Source organism: Taudactylus pleione, unplaced genomic scaffold (assembly GCF_031769625.1).
Source record: "Taudactylus pleione unplaced genomic scaffold, aTauple2 ptg000554l, whole genome shotgun sequence".
NCBI lineage: Eukaryota > Metazoa > Chordata > Amphibia > Anura > Myobatrachidae > Taudactylus > Taudactylus pleione.
The window spans coordinates 537,469-557,116 of NW_028284956.1; the positions used below are offsets into that span (position 1 = coordinate 537,469).

The 19,648-nt window shown below is 48.1% G+C and overlaps 1 protein-coding gene across 2 annotated transcripts in view; it reads left to right on the plus strand.

The window, feature by feature from the left end:
• MEGF6 (multiple EGF like domains 6) overlaps positions 1–19,648 on the plus strand; it is a 433,964-nt gene that overhangs the window by 223,344 nt on the left and 190,972 nt on the right. The window lies entirely within an intron of this gene.

A 19,648-nucleotide genomic window follows, 5' to 3' on the forward strand; every position in this document is an offset into this window, starting at 1 on the left:
TCTCTGCTCTGGTGCTTCTAGCACGCTCTGGTCTGTATCTCAACAATTTGTTACATCAGCTGAGTGTGCTAAAAGCACCAGAGCAAGACAGCGACATCTGCGGCTGCCGGCTTGTGTGACCCCCCCCATGGTCTCTCAGCCGGACGATGGTCACGCAGATGATTTGGTGCTGCATCCAAGAATGCAGCTTGGATCAGTAAGGCATGCAGGAGGCAGGACGCCCCCTGCTGCATTACCATATTAGTGTTATGGCAGCTGCTACCATGTCAGCAGCTGTGATGGCCTCTGCGTCCTCTGCTGAATGAGGCCCTATGATTGGGATGTAATTAGTTATATTGGTTAGCTGTAGTGGCAGCGTGGCGCAGTGGGAGGCGGTCTCGATATAGACTCTACTGCAATCCAGTCCTCTCTTGTGCTCTCTGACAAAGACGGAAGAGGTATCTAATATATTCTCTTAAATTTCGCATGCAGCACCGAGCGACTGTTCGACCCGCCCGTGCCAAATTTCAACCCGGTACGTCCAAAAGCTTTTGAGGTGTAGCCCCTTAAACACCATGCCCCCCCCATGCGGAATTCTCTATGGAGATTTCCTTTTTTTTTCTATTCAGCCTTAATATAAGGGCACAACTGTGCCCATATATATATATATATATATATATATATATATATATATAATATATATATACATACACACAGTGGTGGGCAAAATTGTGGACACATTTTGAAATTTGAATGTTCTTCAACTTTGAATGCTTATAAAAACTGTTTCACTTCACGCAGTGCAATGATTCATATATCAAATGGATGGAAATTTAATGCTGAATTCAACACAATAAACAGATGTGAAATATTTGCATTACAAGGGAAGTTATGCTACTTTCAGTCAGACAAAGAAGCACAGATGCGTGAGATTCAAGAAGCGGATTGTAGTAACAGCTACTACCAGCCAATCGGAATCGTCGTTCTGAGGACCAATCAGCTATTTGTCTATGAGCAGGTGCGAGGTCATGTTCAGAGGTGGGAAAGGTCAGTTTGGCTGTTTCATTTTGCAGAATAAAGTTGGTTACTGAAGTGTAATTACTGTTGGTTGTTTGTTGTATTTATTTGTTACACCGTCGTTAGCACTAAATAATACACACAATGTCATCCAGGCAAAGTGGTGACTGGTCAGCCAGGAAGAGAGGAGAGAAGTTGGTGGGAATGTGACAACATCAGGAGAATGAAAGTTTTGTTTACACTATCAGGAAACACAATCTATACAAAACAAAGAAGGAAAAGGCCGGAAAAAGTGCACAACAGCTGTTGATGATAGGAGAATAAAACTAATTTGCGTCAGGGACAGATGGATGTCATCTGCGGCCATTAGCAGTGACCTGAGTGCAACTGGTGTTTTTGTCAGTGCAAGAACAGTACGGAGAAGACTAACGGAGGTTGGCCTAAAAGGTAGGATTCCCCCGAAAAAAGCCATTGCTGAATAAAAAGCAGCGGCAGAAATGAATACAGTGGGAAAAATAACACATTGCATGGGCAGAAGGTCAGTGGAAACAAGTGATATGGAGTGACGAAACTAAGATATCAATATTAGGCAGTGATGGGAGAAAATATCGCAGACGTCGCATCGGGGAAGAGGTACATCCAGATTGCATGCAAGCGACAACAAAGAATCCTACAAGTGTTATGATCTGGACATGTATGACAGCAGTTGCTGTAGGCCGCCTTTATGTCATAGATGGCACACTGAACAGCAGAAAGTACATTGGCACCATCCTACAACCAAAACTTCTACCTTCTATCAGGGATCTTTTTCCAGATAATGTCCCATTTTTTTCCCAGCAGGATTCAGCTCCCTGCCACACTGCACGGACATGCAAACAGTGATTCATGGAGAATGACATACAGGTGCTGGGATGGCCAGGAAACAGCCCAGGCCTGAACCCCATAGAACATTTGTGGTTCCGTTTGAAAAAACTGGTACATCTGAGGTGTCCATCCAATAAAAGACAATTAATTGAGGCTGTAATTGTCTCATGGCATCACGTAATAAAGAAGGAAGAGCTCCAAACACTGGTTGGCTCAATGCCACGTCGCTGTGCTGCTGTCTTGAAAAATAAAGGATACCCAACGAAATACTGATAGGACAGTAACATCATAAGTACACAGGGATTTTCAGGATGCAATCGGGAAGCCGGCTGACGTAAGCCCGACAGCCGGTTTCCCAACTGCTTTATCCCAGCGAGGGTTAAATGACAGGCATCTAAATCTAGACGCCTGTCATTTTTCCAATGCCGTGCGCCGCGAGCGGACATCTGCGGTGGGGGAGGGTTAGGTTTAGGGATCCCGGGGGGACTTGGGGTTAGGCACCCCCCCAGGAGAGTTAGGGTTAGGCTAGGGGGAGGGAGGGTTAGGGTTAGGCACCCCCCGGGGGACTTAGGTTTAGGCAGCGGGGAAGGGGGGGTTAGGTTTAGGCACAGGGGGGGAGGTTAGGTTTAGGCACAGGGGGGAGGTTAGGTTTAGGCACCGGTTAGGGTTAGGTTAGGTTAGTAAGTACTCACCTATGGACGATCAGGATTTCCAGCACTGTCGGTCTGTCGCTGCCGGGATCTCTTCATTTGTCTGCCTGACGCTGCTGGGATTCGAACTCCCGGCCATGCGTCCAGCGGTATTTCATACCGCTTCTGGGATTTTCACCCTAAAGTGTTGTTTTCACTGCATAACTTCCCTTGTAATGCAAATATTTGACCTCTGTTTATTGTGTTGAATTCTGCATTAAATTTCCTTTCATTTGATATATGAATCATTGCACTGCATGAAGTATAACAGTTTTTATAAGCATTTGAAGGTGAAAAGCATTAAAATTTAAAAAATTGTCCGCAATTTTGGCCATCGCTGTGTGTGTGTGTGTGTGTGTATGTATGTATGTATGTGTGTGTGTATATATATATATATATATATATATATATATATATATACATACATTCATTGTGTCATTTCATTAGAAATAATACATTATTTTGATTTTATTTGCAGTACCTTATTTTTGCCTTATTTATGCAGCCCCTAGAATAATAATTGACCAATGCTTAAAATCGGGTGTGATATGATTTACCGCTGGACGTGAGCCCAGCAATTGTAATTCCGACACCAGCATGCCGAAGATCATGGATACCGATGGAGGTAAGTAAGCTATCTAACCCTTCCCTCTGCCCCTCCTAACCCCCCCTTAGGGGTGCCCAACCCTAACCTCCCTCCAGGAGTGCCTAAACCTAACCCCCTCACCCCGCACCCTAAACAACCCTCCTTGGGGTGGTGCCTAAATCTAACCCCCCCTGGGGGTGCCTAACCTTAACCCCCCTTCCCCTATCCTGATCCTAACCCTCCCAGGAGGTTGTCTAACCCTATGTCCCCCGGGGAGCCCCTAAACCTAACCTCCCCCCTGTAGCTGTCCGCTCACGACGCCTGGCTTCCCTTGGCTCGGTATGCCGGGCGTCTGGATTTCGACACCTATCATTAGCCCGTTGCCGGGATTTCCAAGTCGGGTAGCCAGCGGTCGGTATTTCGACCGTCGGCTTCTTGACTATCTCCCCTCAAAATCTTTATTTAAAAGAAATTAAAACAGGAACTCCCAATGAGGTAGCAGAGGTCATAAGCGCCACAAAATGCAGCTATACATTAAATCAGTGGTGACAGGTGATTTGGGTGGCACCTCCACTGTCTCAGACTTTGACAGCTGTCTTGTTGAGGAGTAGCTTTCAGTGGATGCAGTCTTGGCGGAGCGCTGTCCTCCACTTCTGTACTATACTGGAAATATGTAACTGATGACATCAGATTAGTCACCAACTGTCATATTTGTGAAGTCATACTTAGAAGAATTGATGATATTGTGTATGTTGCAGTGTTTTTTCTTGCTAATTTCTTGTGTAATTCCATTACTGATAGACATCGGCAATTACTAGAGCATGTTTTGGCAGACACAACGAAACTACTGTTAAGCTCAGCATCTGTCAAAACTGTAATAGTTCTGCCCAGGGGCAAGTGCAGGAATTCAGGAGGGTGGGTTATAAAATGTATAGGAAAACAAGGACTCTCACAGGTCAAATACATAATACACATGTACTACACACAACTATGTTATATATTGTATATCAACCTCACTCTGATGCGGTCTACAAACTACACTGACGGCATGTGTAGTTTAAATAGGAGGGATTTTGCCATCTGATGGCCACAAGTGGTACTGCAGTGCTGTCTATATTTTGTGGTATCTGTTTGATAGTATATTATGGGCCATATTCAATTAGCCTGCGAAAACGGGTTTTCGACGATAATTTATCGCATCATTTTCGCCTGTTTCAGTTACCCCCATATTCAATTACAAAACGCGGGGATAAGTTTTCACCACTGTTTAGGTGGCGAAAAAAAGTGCAGAATTGGGGTTTAGGGGTGCAGAATTAAAAAAAAAAAATAGTCTGCAGCTTTTGGAATGTCCCCTTAATGTAATGTGTGCAAAAGAAAAAAAAAACCCTCAGGACACCCCAAAAAGCTACTTTTATTTTGGGGGTGAAAAAAATAATTGGGGTACAAACTTCTTAACTGGCGAAATAGCCTCAGGGGGGTCCCCATGTATGCGGCAGGTGTTTTCTAGAATACGGGTGGTTGCGGCAGGTGGATTTTGGAAGAATTTTTAGAAATCACTTTAGGGACTTAAAAATATGCTTGCACCCATTTTCATGTACCCCAAAATTGATGGGACTAGTCCCCCCCCCCCCCAAAAAAAAAGTTAAGTGCGATTCTTCACCACTTTAGCAAAGTCGCATTTATGCACCGGCCGCGGCTATTTAAAAACCCCAATTACCTTCAGCAAGCCAAACAGGGGGTACCCATAGTGATCCCCCATGTCAGACCATCTTCTAGGGGGTGACAGGCTGATTTGCCCTTAAGTGACAGGACTTTTCCATACTTACCTTTCAGCCGGGTCCTGTTTTCACCAGATCCTAATTGAATACGGGGATCAGCGGGCACGCGCCCGATACTTTATCCCCTCCTAAAATGGCGATGATGGCGAAAAGTCCGACCTCCGACTTTTCGCCTCAAATTGAATATGGCCCATAATTGGTTTGGATGAAATTCAGGAATCGGTAATCCAATTCGGACTACATCGCTCGCTACCCATTGTAGAATTGGCCTCTGCAGAGTAATAATGACCTTAGGAAGCCACTTTTAAAATAAAGTCTTAAAAACAATGAGTTGTACAATTCAGAAACATAACATTATCTGGCCTACTTTTCATTCTAGTTATCATTAGCAACCTTGGTCTCATTACATTGCTGCAGTTGCTCGTGTGTTTTTTTTGTTCAGACATAAATGTTTCATATAACAATGTAGGGCAAATTTGACTGTGCACAGACAGAAGTATATTTCACATTCACATGTCAAATAGCATGGCCCGAGGACACTGGAGATAATTGGTAAAACACAAGTCTGGCAGCCGTCTGAGTAAATTGGCTTGGAAGCTGTTGCAAAGCTTTTTGCCACGAGTGGATGTACATGTCATAACAAGCTGCGTCCGTCTCCTGACACAAGCGTTGCCTTGTGTGTAAACATGACACAAGCTAAGGATTGCGGTTTGTGTTCGCACTGCTGCTGCTGCAGCCAGGGACTCCTAAAGGTTTTCCCCGTGTTGTGATAGGTTATTTGATCTACCTGTCTGCTCCCCTCAAAACCTATCACTCACCGGAGGCCTTCAAATCTCATTAAGCAGGAAAGTTGCTGCAGGCCACGCTCAGCAGCAGCTCAAATGGTTATTCCTGTCCCAGTGGCGTTTTAGATTTATGAAAGCATTTCACCTTTATCTGTCTAACCCTCTATCCATTTAGGGAGAATTGTCTAATAAATCTGTTGGTTTCTCTGGCGAAATGGATGAGCGGATTTGCTCCCTTGTTCTCAGATTTCACAGTTGCCGAGTTCTGGAATAGGCCCCTGACCTGGCAGCAGTGCGGAAGGTTCTGTCAGGAAATTGTTCATTTATCGTGCCTCAGGTCTTGATTGTGCAGAGGGCTTTATGTATTAAGCTCTGGCACTGGGGAGTTCAGGGTGTACCGTGGCTTTGTGTTCAAGCGTAGGACATGAAATGAGCATCATTTAGACAGGGCTAACAGTACTTCAACACCGGCATTTAACTTCATAAAGATATGGAGGCATACAGGACACAACTGGATGCGTCTGCCAGTGCACGGGTTTCCGCCTCGAACAGGAGTGCTGCATAATTAGATTTGCCACAGACTGGAACAGCAGAGCGTATCCAGGTTCGCGGCATGTTCTATAAGACTATAAATCCCAGCATGCACAGCAAGCTGTGTGCCTTTTCACAGATGGTGTAATATAATATATATAAGGGTTTAGGGCCTGATTCGGAGACGGACGCTAGTGACGCCGCAGCTGAAAATTTGTGCGCAGCGGCTGTGCGAAATGATCCAGCTGTCGCAGCCACCGGGATTTGTATTGAGAGACTGTGACCGGCGGCTTTGCAAAGCCAAGTAACTGCCTGCAGAGACGCAGCGGCAGCCATAGATCAGTCAGTTATTGGACTTCAGAGTAACCCTATGGTGTATACTTACCTACTCTCCCAAGATCTGCAGGGGGCTCACGATTTTTTGGGTAACCACCTCCCCTCGCACCCCCGGAAGAGTAGGCACTTCTCTAAGCATCCTGCCCACTTCATAGTGAAGTGAGCAGGATGGGGAGAATTTTCTCGGGGAACAGCAGTCCGCAGGTAGGGGGCGCTGCTTAATGACACAGTTCTATAACAATCGCGTCATTTGGCCCCGCCCCATATTTAATTATGCGGTAATAGCAGCATTTTACCCATGAGGGGGCGGGGCTTAATTCCACAAAACGTCTGGCCCCGACCCCATCACCACTCAACTGCTCCTCCTCTCCGGGCTTCTCCCGGGGGGGGGATTAAGAGAAAGTCGGTATGGCTACGTGAATGGCCACGGGAACTGAGGCGCCGGAGCCATTATTTTCTGCATACGGGATCGCAGTTGCAGGCTGAGGTTGCTGTTGGTTCCAGCCTATCATTCTTGGAACCATCATCCTACACAGTAGGATTTAATATCTTCTTCTCAGCACTTTAAAAGACCCTTCATCCACCTATACGACCGCTCATTACGCGTGTGGCCAAACTGCAATGGTCTGTATTATCTGCTCGTCCCAATCACTATCTGAAAGATTCACATTGGAGGTTGCTGATGATCACCTGTAGATTTGTGCTCATGTGGAATAACATGTGCTGGGTAAAAGCAACTTGTACTGTGCTACCAGCCATAGGATTAAGGGGCCTAGGGCCTGATTCAGAGCCGGACGCTCTGAATCAGGGCCCTCCTCAATGAAAATGGAGCGTCCTGGACGCTCGTATAGCTGTGGGTGACCACCCACAGCTATAGCGAGCGTCCATGATGATGGTCGCTGCCGCAAGCCCTGGAGTGATTTTGGCCCTATCAGAGCCAAAATCACTCCCACTGACATCACTAGTGATGTCAGTGGGGCTGGCTTCACACGGTAGGCGTTCCCATGGGAACGCCTCCGTCTGGCCACCACGCCCCCGGCACGCCCACCAAAGGGGGCGTGCTGTCAATCAACATCGACAGCACGCCCCCTTTGGTGCGAGACCCGGAGCGACAGCTTGGCTGTCGCAGTCCAGGTCTCGCGCATGCGCACGACGGAGCTCCCTCCGTCGTGCGCATGCGCAGTGGGGCAACATCGACCCGTTTGCGAGCTTCCTTTGCTCGCGAACGGGTCTGAATGACCCCCCTAGTTTTAAATATTTTGTCTCCAATATTATTTATACCTATTCAAAGCGATTACAAATGAATTAATTGAGCAATTAAAGTAATGTCGGGACAGCAAATCTGGTAAGGGTACTTTACTGGCAACAGCTGTGCCCCATCTGCACCACTTTCACTGTGCGCAGTGACTACAGGATGAGCTTCCACCCGGTGTCTTTATTGTGCATGAGGCATCCGATGATCCTCCCCTGCCATGTTACAGCCTTTAGGTGGCAGTTGCTTATGACATCCCCAGCTGGTGTTGGCTGCCCGTTATGTACCAAAAAGCTAAGCTTATCAGCGTTCAATAAATTGTCCCAAAACACAATCCACATCCTGTGATAGTTTGCCTAATGCAGGGCAGGTTTCTAATAACTCCTGAATTATGCTTGTGTTAAATACATACTTACCGACATTTAACTTCTCCTCCCCGGGAGAAGAAGCAGGTGGGAGGTGTTGGGGGGCGGGACCAGACGGATCACGCCATTAAGCCCCGCCCCCTCATGGCAATTTGCCGCGAACGGCACATATTTAAATAAGGGGCAGGGCCAAATGGCACGATTATCACAGAATCGCGTCATTAGGTCACACCCCTTACTCGCCGACCCGCCAATCCGCAAGAAAATTCTAATTATTCTGCTCTCTTCACTAGGAAGTGGGCAGAACGCGGGAGAAGTGCCTACCCTTCCTGGGGTTGCGGGGGGTTACCCGAAATATCTGGAGCCTCCCGCAACTTCCGGGAGGTTAGGCATGTATGTTTAAATATCCCCAATGCTAGATTCGGTATAGCAATGTAGAAACAGATTTTTGTTTTTTAACTACTCTGTGTTGCTGGGGGACCCTGCTCCTTCCACGATATAACTCTCAGCTTGTGGCTTCCTGCTGCCTCCATTCCCCTCCTCACATCATGTCACTGCCCCTGTCACATGCCGACCTGTCTTAAGAAAGCGGGCCCTCCAAACCTTTAGTGCAGCTCTGGGGACCCCTAGACAAATGTTCTTAATACGATCAGCTGTCCAGTCTGAGCACACAGGGCCAAGGTCCAGTACGGTGAGCAGCGTGCCAAGCCATCGTTCCTGCCACCTGGACGTTTTGTATGGACCTCGTTCCTGCCACCTGGACGTTTTGCTTTCGCCAACTAACAATGTTATCGGTGACACATTCACAAAACATCAACTGAAGTGATTTCTGTGGAATAACATCCCCCAAATAGAACTCGGTTCTGGTATAAAAGATTTTTAGGATTTAGATAGACAATGTCTAGATAGACACCAGATGTTAGACAGGCAATAGGTCGACAGGTACAAAAGGTCAACACAAAAATGGTCGACACATTTTCTAATTGTTTTATAACCCTAATCTTCACCCTAGCCTTAACCGCCCCTTCTAGTGCCTAACCCTCCGGTAATTGCCTAACTCTCCCTTCTGGTGCCTAACCCTAGCTGTCGGGGTAAGTGCCTAACCCTAACCTGGCGCCTAACCATAACTGTCGGGGTAAGTGCCTAACATAACCCTCAAGTAAGGACTTAACTGTAACCCTTAAAAAAAGTGTCGACCTTTTGTAACTGTCGACCTTCTTCCATGTTGACCTTGACTGTCGACCTTTTGACCCTGTCGACCTTTTGTCCCTGTTGCCTGTCTAGCATCTTGTGTCTATCTAGACATTGTCAACCTTTTTACTGTCTATCTATACTGTGGCCCGGATACCATAGATCTCTGGGAGCTGACAGGATCCATACCAAGGTCTAGCGATCCCTTTCAGGGTGGTCACTGTGGTCCTCCTAACGCCTTATTTTTATGTCCGTGTCTCCTTTAGAAGTGTCTGTATCTCATTTAATACATTCTATTTTAAATAAAAATCACATTTTTGACCGTGATAGTAAATATTGAAATTTGGGATTCGGCGGAATATGAAACAGATTGGCATCAGCTGATTTCCGTGTATGGAAGGAATTTTCCATGTTTATTGTTCTGAGTGTCCGTCCAGCAGAATAAATCTGGCCCTGATATCTAGTATTTTCTGAAGATCTGAAACTATATACATCTGCAGAGAACACAATGGCTCCTCCATATTTTCTCACCGGCTTCTCGGTATAGAAATCTGGAACTTATAAGATGGGAGTCTGATTTTTTTTTTATTTTAATATTTTCTTTTCTACAAAATATTCGCACTTCCAGCCTGTACGCGGTGAGATATGCAAGGTGTGCACCCTTCTCTGTTCTTCTTCTCTTTACAAAATGATATGCAATTTTATTTAATTGGGCATTTTATTTATATTTCTTTTAATTGTATGCATTTATTTTGTGTCTCTCTCTCTCTCTGCCAGCCGCATTGTATGCCTTCAATTTATGTAATTATTCTACATTTAGAGACATTCTTTACAGATTGTAGATGTAATGTGAGGTTTCCAGCAGACTGCCCACGGTGATCATGCAGCCAATTCTCCCGGGGGATGATGTAAGGGGTCACTGAATAACAGGGTTCCTTACCCACAGGCCAGTGATGGAGCATCATAGGACTACTGCTGACAATTTGGATGACCCGGACTGTGGGCCTGATTCAGCAAGGATCACAGTTGCTAATACGCACGCAATCGGCCGATTGTTACATTCTGCGTAGGCATCGCAGTGCGCGTAGGCATCGCAGCGCACGTGCGTGAACCGCCCACTGCGATTGGGGGAGCAATCGCAGTGACCACGCAGACCCATCGCAGAATGATTAACATGAAGTGCCGTTTGTGGGTAGTAATGGTTGGCCGAATGCAGGCGTGCCGGTACGTTTGAACGCCGTTGCATGGGCGTGCATAAATTATCCACTGCGATGCCGTACGCGCCTGAGGCCTCCTAGCGCGCGCTGAAGTTACCAATTCCTGATTAAGGTCAGACCTTATGCAAGTGTGCGTGAGGCTGTGATGGTACTCGATTGTACCGATGGTTTTGCAGTCTTGCTAAACATTACGTATGTGTGTAAGGTAAAGTGGGCGTCCTTATGTTGTGCTGCGATGGCATAGTGATCGCAATGGATTAGCATATCATTGCAGTTGAACTGCATGCGTAATCGCAGCTGCGATCGTAATAGTGATCCGTAGTGAATCAGGCCCTGTGAACTGACCATTGTGTCTGCTGCTGCCTTGAGTCCTGGACTGCGATCTGACCATTGTATCTGCTGCTGCCCTGAGTCCTGGACTATGACCTGACCATTGTGTCTGCTGCTGCCCTGAGTCCTGGACTGTGACCTGACCATTGTTTCTGCTGCTGCCCTGAGTCCTGGACTGTGACCTGACCATTGTGTCTGGTGCTGTCCTGAGTCCTGGACTGTGACCTAACCATTGTGTCTGCTGCTGCCCTGAGTCCTGGACTATGACCTAACCATTGTGTCTGCTGCTGCCCTGAGTCTTGGACTATGACCTAACCATTGTGTCTGCTGCTGCCCTGAGTCCTGGACTATGACCTAACCATTGTGTCTGCTGCTGCCCTGAGTCCTGGACTATGACTTAACCATTGTGTCTGCTGCTGCCCTGAGTCCTGGACTGTGACCTGACCATTGTTTCTGCTGCTGCCCTGAGTCCTGGACTATGACTTAACCATTGTGTCTGCTGCTGCCCTGAGTCCTGGACTGTGACCTGACCATTGTTTCTGCTGCTGCCCTGAGTCCTGGACTGTGACCTGACCATTGTGTCTGCTGCTGCCCTGAGTCCTGGACTGTGACCTGACCATTGTGTCTACTGCTGCCCTGAGTCCTGGACTGTGACCTGACCATTGTGTCTGGTGCTGCCCTGAGTCCTGGACTGTGACCTGACCATTGTATCTGCTGCTGCCCTGAGTTCTGGACTATGACCAGACCATTGTGTCTGCTGCTGCCCTGAGTCCTGGACTGTGACCTGACCATTGTATCTGCTGCTGCCCTGAGTTCTGGACTATGACCAGACCATTGTGTCTGCTGCTGCCCTGAGTCCTGGACTGTGACCTGACCCATTTTGTCTGCTGCTGCCCTGAGTCCTGGACTGTGACCTAACCATTGTGTCTGCTGCTGCCCTGAGTCCTGGACTGCGACCTGACAGTTGTGTCTGCTGCTGCCCTGAGTCCTGGACTGCGACCTGACCATTGTGTCTGGTGCTGCCCTGAGTCCTGGACTGTGACCTGACCATTGTATCTGCTGCTGCCCTGAGTTCTGGACTATGACCAGACCATTGTGTCTGCTGCTGCCCTGAGTCCTGGACTGTGACCTGACCATTGTATCTGCTGCTGCCCTGAGTTCTGGACTATGACCAGACCATTGTGTCTGCTGCTGCCCTGAGTCCTGGACTGTGACCTGACCCATTTTGTCTGCTGCTGCCCTGAGTCCTGGACTGTGACCTAACCATTGTGTCTGCTGCTGCCCTGAGTCCTGGACTGCGACCTGACAGTTGTGTCTGCTGCTGCCCTGAGTCCTGGACTATGACCTAGCCATTGTGTCTGCTGCTGCCCTGAGTCCTGGACTGTGACCTGACCATTGTTTCTGCTGCTGCCCTGAGTCCTGGACTGTGACCTGACCATTGTGTCTGGTGCTGCCCTGAGTCCTGGACTGTGACCTGACCATTGTGTCTGCTGCTGCCCTGATTCCACAGGTGTGGTTAGACAAATTTCTAATAGAGGCTTAGCAATCGATTAAGGTGCATATTCTTCATCACTTAATGTAAAATCCAAATATAATCAAAGGCGCTAATACTGACCCGTCATCTCTGATCCTGCCTGTATGAGGACCTTCATTCATCAAATGACGAAAACTTCTGTTCACCATGTGCAGTGACACAGAGAGATCAGACCCGGATGTATAAAATGTTGTTGCTAGTAATTAGCGGCAGAGTCATTAATGTATGGGTTTTTCGGAGCGGCTGGTTCATTCCATGTCAAGTGGACCAATTTTGAAGTTTGTCGCCAACTGACCATCTCCAAATTTGATAACATTTTTCATGTGGGTTGAACTAACTTTGGAAAAGTTTTGGTTCACAATATGCAACAGTAGTAAGACTACGGCCCCCAGAGTGGGGTTAGGTCAAAATATCACTGACTGCGCACAATCAGCAATGTTTGAGTTACGGTTGTGGCGGATCTAGAGGAGTAAAAGTTGTGTAAATTGACTGTACAACTCTTGGCGCTGCCCCAAGGCTTCATTTATTTTACTTTTTTCACAGCATGAAGCCAAATTAGGCAAAAAAAAAATCTGTAGTGTAAAATGTCATTTTGAATTCAGCTGCTTATGTCTCCAAAGGAAAACATTATTTTAGTATGATATTAATACTGCTAACTCCCTAGGTGGATGCCATCGCCCTGCTAAAATATCAGACTCCAAACTCCTTTAGTTCTTACGGTAACATTACCTAAATTTGCTTTCACAAATCTCACAATGAATTTTTGCCTATTTTGGAAGTTGGATCACAAAAAAAAAGAACATTTAAAAAAAATAAATAAAAAAAATAAAAAAAAATTTCTGGATAGGTATATTATGGCATTCACTGCATTGAAGGTGTAACCCGTCCTTTTTCGCAGCCTAACCCTCCCTTTCATACTGTACATAAGCCTAACCCCCCCCCAGTGTCTAACCCTAACCCTCCTGTCCTGCAACCTATCCCTAACCTTTGGGTTCCTGTAGAATGTCAACATTCTGCATATGTCGACATGTTCAAAATCGCCATTTCAACACAGTCGATATAACTGTCGAGATCTACATTATGTCTACAGTACATCCCCTTTTCGGGCCTATGGCTGTATACATAGGAAGGCTACAGTCTTTAAGGACACATCAGCAGATCCACTGTTTCGTTTACATGTGATCGTGACAGTTATAAAGCCTTGATTCTCTTACCTACGTGACAGTTATAAAGCCTTGATTCTATTCCCTACGTGACAGTTATAAAGCCTCGATTCTATTCCCTACGTGACAGATTATAAATTCTAACTGAAAAAAAAAAAATTCAAATGAAAAGCAGATATTCCTGAGACAATAACAGTAGCCAGATGTTACCCAGTCCGACCTAACAGTGGCGCCCAGAATGTGTGACTCAGCGGAAAAGGCCAGCGGCTGAGTGAGAAAGGACAATTCATACTAAAGTAAAATCCCCAAAATAAAATATTGTTTTACCTGCCATCATTTATCACAACGGAGATCCTTTTATATTGAAGCTCAAGATAAAGGTACAGAGTGCAGTCGTTAGACAAATGAGTTTATATAGTTATATAGAATATAACTGTAAAGAGATACACATGCATAGCTGGGATGCAGTCAGGAAGCCGATGGTCGAAATGCCGGCTGCCAGCTTCCCGACTGTGCAATCCCGATAGGGGACTAATGATAGGCGTCGAAATCCCGACGCCTATCATTATCCCTACACCGGGAGCCCGACACCCAGCATACCGAATGAAGGTAAGCCGGGCGACGGGCGCGGACAGCCGCTTGGAGGGAGGATGGGTTAGGTTAGGGGCTCCCAGGAGGGTTAGACTAGGGGAAGGAGGGTTTAGGGTTAGGGACCCCCGGGGGGGTTAGGTTTAGACACCCCCCAGAAGGGTTAGGTTTAGGCTGCGGGGATGGGAGGATTAGGTTTAGGCATAGGCACTAGGGGGGGAGGTTAGGGTTAGGCACCCCTAAGGGAGGGTATTGGTTAGGGGGGAAGAGGATTAGGTTAGTTAGTAGTATACTTACATGTCGGGATCTTCACTGCTGCCAGGCTTTCGGCATCAGGATTTGAGCCGCCGGATATAGGTCTGGCGGTCATTCATACCGATCCCGTAGAGTAGCTCACTCCTATCACAATTTCACCCAAGACACATGCTAAACTGATCAGCGATACAATGTTTTTGAATACAATGTTAACTGTCCCATAAGTCCCACCCCTTTCAGGGACTGTGAATTCGGGCCATTGGGACATATACCATTGGCAGTGACGTATCTATAATGGGTGCAGGGTGAGCAGTGCACACGGACCCCTGGGTCCTATATATTGTTATATTTACCTGTCCGCAGTCTACAGAGTGCTGCAAAAGTCGCTGGGTAAATGGCGGCGCATGCGCAGTACTAATGTCCCCGGGAATAAGGCATGAGCCCCATTTTCCCGGAGACCCGTGCACCAAACCAGAATCTACTGTGCCACCAGAGAGGAGGGGGTCCGCACTGAACCTGCACAAGGGCCCCTCTCCTCTCTTAATATAACCATGAGAATCGGCAGGGCCGAAACTAGGATTTTTGTCACCCAGGGCAAGACAGTAATTTGGCACCCCCCCTGGTAATTCCCCAATAGCAATGCCCCCTGCAGCAGTGCCCCTTTAGTAATGCCCCCTTCAGCAGTCCACCTATAGTAATGCCCCCTGACGTAATGCCCCTGTAGTAGTGCCTATATAGTAATGCCCCATGTACAGTAGTAGTGCCCATATGGTTGTGCCCATATAGTAATGCCCCTGTAGTAGTGCCCATATAGTAATGGCCCTGTAGTAGTGCCCATATGGTAATGCCCCCATAGTAATTCCCCTGTAGTGCCGCTTACCTTAGACCCAGCTCCTGCGCCCGCCACTGTCCGGTCCACCCGCCTGCTCCTCGGAGCTATGGGAGAGACATCATGATGTTTCCCATAGCGCCCGTGGGGAGAGCCGGAACCTGGAGTTCAGGAGAGCTCCAGCCTCCGGCTACGGGAGCTGCAGGGAAGGAGCCGGGTGCCCGCTGGTAATAAAATCTTAGCAGGCGTCTGGCTTGGAGCCCCCTGCGACGCCGAGCTGGAGGACACTGGTGGAGGGTGCAGCAGCGCATCCGGTGCATGTGCACCTCCAGCCCCCCCCCGTAGTTGCGGCCCTGGTATCGGGGTCCTGGACACTATACCCCTAAACTAAGTGTAAGGCAAATGAAGTTGCTAATATTGAGTTTATCAAGAAACACTAATTTTAAAGGGTTACACTGAACAGCAGTTCTTCAATGCAACCCTTCGGAAAGAAGCTAGCATTGGCCCTACACATTGATTTTGCTAGTATGTGAGGGAGGGATGGGATGTCTTGCTGTCTACAGTTCTCTCTTGATACTATACGACGGAAAACAACTGTTTTGTGATCGTTAAGTTTTATTGAATGGTGAAGTTGGGGATGCTGAGTCAATTTTCATCTTAAAGACCTGGATCATAGGGCAACAGGAGTTAAAGAACATTGGGCCTGATTCAGAGCCGGACGCTATTTGCGGTCGTTCATTCAGAAAAAAGGGGTGGCTATTCAAATGAACCGTTCGCTCTTTGCGGTCTGTTCACGCCTCTAGGTCTGAACGAGCGAACAAAACTTGTGGTCGTTTTTTTGGAAACTACGCCCCCTGGCCGCTCGCACCATACGTCATGTCCGCTATTTATTAGATTAATCGAGTACATCGACCAGCGTATGAACTGCTCGCTATTCTTGTGGTTGGTTTTTCCTACCGCAATCTTGCGAGCTGTTCTGGCTATAAAATAACCCAGTGACGTGGTCAATGACGCTGCTGTATTAATTATGCACACCCATAAAACGCCCGTTTTGACCTTTAAGTTCGCCTGCGATCTGATCTCCACTCCCCGTTTTCAAGCACCTTCCCCTGTTACCACCCACATACGCCGCCTCCTGTCACTCAAAATAGCAGGCATTCGCTATTTAGCAAACAAACGATTTTCGTCCGCACTGACTGGTTCGCGCATGCGTATTACGATCCGTACGCATGCGCAGTTGGGCAAACATCGCTCGGAACGAACGAGCGGCCCCTTACGAGCGGCTCTGAATCAGGCCCATTGTCAGTAATTGCTCACAGGACATCATGTGTGTGAATAGCTGGGCTTCGTGCACGCGGTGACGTGTGTGTATAGCTGGGCTTCCTGCACGCGGTGACGTGTGTGATTAGCTGGGCTTCGTGCACGCGGTGACGTGTGAATAGCTGGGCTTCGTGCAGGCGGTGACGTGTGTGAATAGCTGGGCTTCGTGCACGCGGTGTCAGTGTGTGAATATCTGGGCTTCGTGCACGCGGTGACGTGTGTGATTAGCTGGGCTTCGTGCAGGCGGTGACGTGTGTGAATAGCTGGGCTTCGTGCACGCGGTGACGTGTGTGAGTAGCTTGGCTACATGCACGCGGTGACATGTGAATAGCTGGGCTGCGTGCATGCGGTGACATGTGAATAGCTGGGCTTCATGCACGCGGTGACGTGTGAATAGCTGGGCTGCGTGCACACGGTGACGTGTGTGAATAGCTGGGCTTCGTGCACGCGGTGTCAGTGTGTGAATAGCTGGGCTTCATGCAGGCGGTGACGTATGTGAATAGTTGGGCTTCGTGCAGGCGGTGACGTGTGTGAATAGCTGGGCTTCCTGTACGCGGTGTCAGTGTGTGAATAGCTGGGCTTCGTGTACGCGGTGACGTGTGTGAATAGCTGGGCTTCGTGCACGCGGTGACGTGTGTGAATAGCTGGGCTTCGTGCACGTGGTGACGTGTGTGAGTAGCTGGGCTTCGTGCACGCGGTGTCAGTGTGTGAATAGCTGGGCTTCGTGCAGGCGGTGACGTGTGTGAATAGCTAGGCTTCGTGCACGCGGTGACGTGTGTGAATAGCAGGGCTTCGTGCACGCGGTGACGTGTGTAAATAGCAGGGCTTCGTGCACGCGGTGTCAGTGTGTGAATAGCTGGGCTTCGTGCACGTGGTGTCAGTGTGTGAATAGCTGGGCTTCGTGCACGCGGTGACGTGTGTGAATAGCTGGGCTTCGTGCACGCGGTGACGTGTGTGAATAGCAGGGCTTCGTGCACGCGGTGACGTGTGAATAGCTGGGCTTCGTGCACGCGGTGTCAGTGTGTGAATAGCTGGGCTTCGTGCACGCGGTGACGTGGGTGAATAGCTGAGCTTCGTGCAGGCGGTGTCAGTGTGTGAATAGCTGAGCTTCGTGCAGGCGGTGTCAGTGTGTGAATAGCTGGACTTCGTGCACGCGGTGACGTGTGTGAATAGATGGGCTTTGTGCACGCGGTGACGTGTGTGAATAGCTGGGCATCGTGCGCGCGGTGTCAGTGTGTGAATAGCTGGGCTTCGTGCACGCGGTGTCGTGTGTGAATAGCTGGGCTTCGTGCACGCGGTGTCGTGTGTGAATAGCTGGGCTTCGTGCACGCGGTGTCGTGTGTGAATAGCTGGGCTTCGTGCAGGCGGTGACGTGTGTGAATAGCTGGGCTTCGTGCACGCGGTGACGTGTGTGAATAGCTGGGCTTCATGTACACGGTGATGTGTGTGAATAGCTGGGCTTCGTGCATGCGGTGACGTGTGAATAGCTGGGCTTCGTGCACGCGGTGTCAGTGTGTGAATAGCAGGGCTTCGTGCACGCGGTGACGTGTGTGAATAGCTGGGCTTCGTGCACGTGGTGACGTGGGTGAATAGCTGGGCTTTGTGCACGCGGTGAGGTGTGTGAATAGCTGGGCTTCGTGCACGCGGTGTCAGTGTAAGGATTTACAGGACACAGAAACAGGGATTTTCCATCATTTGTCCTGTAACCGCCATGCTGTTATTTGGGATAGTGTTTATTGCCAAAGTGCTGTCATTTTTGGGTTACATTCCTGCGAGTGAAAACCGTGACCCCGTCTGCTCTCCGTAGTGTTGCTGTTATTATTCCCCGGCTGGCTTGTCACATTGAGTTAATCGCTTTTTCTCTCTCTACGTTTTTTCTCACAGTTTTTTGGGGGATTTTTTTTGCAAATAGACAAATGTAACCTTGCGGTGAGGAGAGTGTAATTGTGACAGCGCAAATCACCCCGGTAGCAGATGGACTGTTGGATTATTACTGCACGCTGAATTTTGCAGCAGCCCTTATCTGGCGGAGATGGGATTTCCTCCTTTAATGGGACCCAACGTCCTGATTCAGAGATGTACTCAATGCCTATATTTTTGCGGTTGAGCGAGTATCGGTAAAGTGCGTATGGATCTAAGATACACTGCACATACGTCAAGGTACTTTACCGTAGTACCTCTCAGCGACTTTTTAATCGCAGTGTAATCGACAGGGAGCGATTGTGGGAGGTGCGTCACAATGGTGGTAACTATTTGATGGTGGTAAGCAGTAAATAGCATACAGCAGCGGAATCACCAGATACACTATGCATCCCGAGACGTAACCAGTACTTTGGTTTATTGTGCAGCAGTGCGTCTGTACAGCCGTACTCACAGTTACATACACTTGGGGTATATTTACTAAAGTGCAGGTTTTTAGAAGTGGAGATGTTGCCCATAGCAACCAATCAGATTCCAGCTATTATCTTCTAGAAGGTGCTAGATAAATGATAAGTAGAATCTGATTGGTACCCCCTTGGTTGCTGGATGTAGCAGAGCTGGGGTGAAACATGCTAATTAATAGCCAGTGATGAATGTGGGTAGTGGTGTATATACAAGCGGTATGCTTTGGCAGGTATCTCTCTCTGCGCAGAAGACCAAACCGGCGGCCATCTTGGTAAAGGTCAAATGGAGCACCATGGAGACAGCGCAGTAGCGTACTCCATAATTCAACAACGACGGATTTCGGGGCTTATCACAGTGAATGGTCTCCAGCGTCTCAGTTCCGGCGGCCATTCTGTTTAGCCATTAGGTTGCTCAGAGCTGTGATAACAGAATGATCTGCGACTGATACTGTGTCTCTGTACGCAGATGCCTGGATTTGTAAAAGCCGCAGGTGAGCATCTCGGTACACATCCCTGCAGTTGCGACATTTGCATATATTCGCACAGCAGCTGCGTGCACAGAGGCAGCGTCGGCATCAGCGTACATCTCTAAATCAGGTCTTTGTCCAACATAAAGCATTGCTACAGCTAAAATGGCTTCACTTTATACAGATAA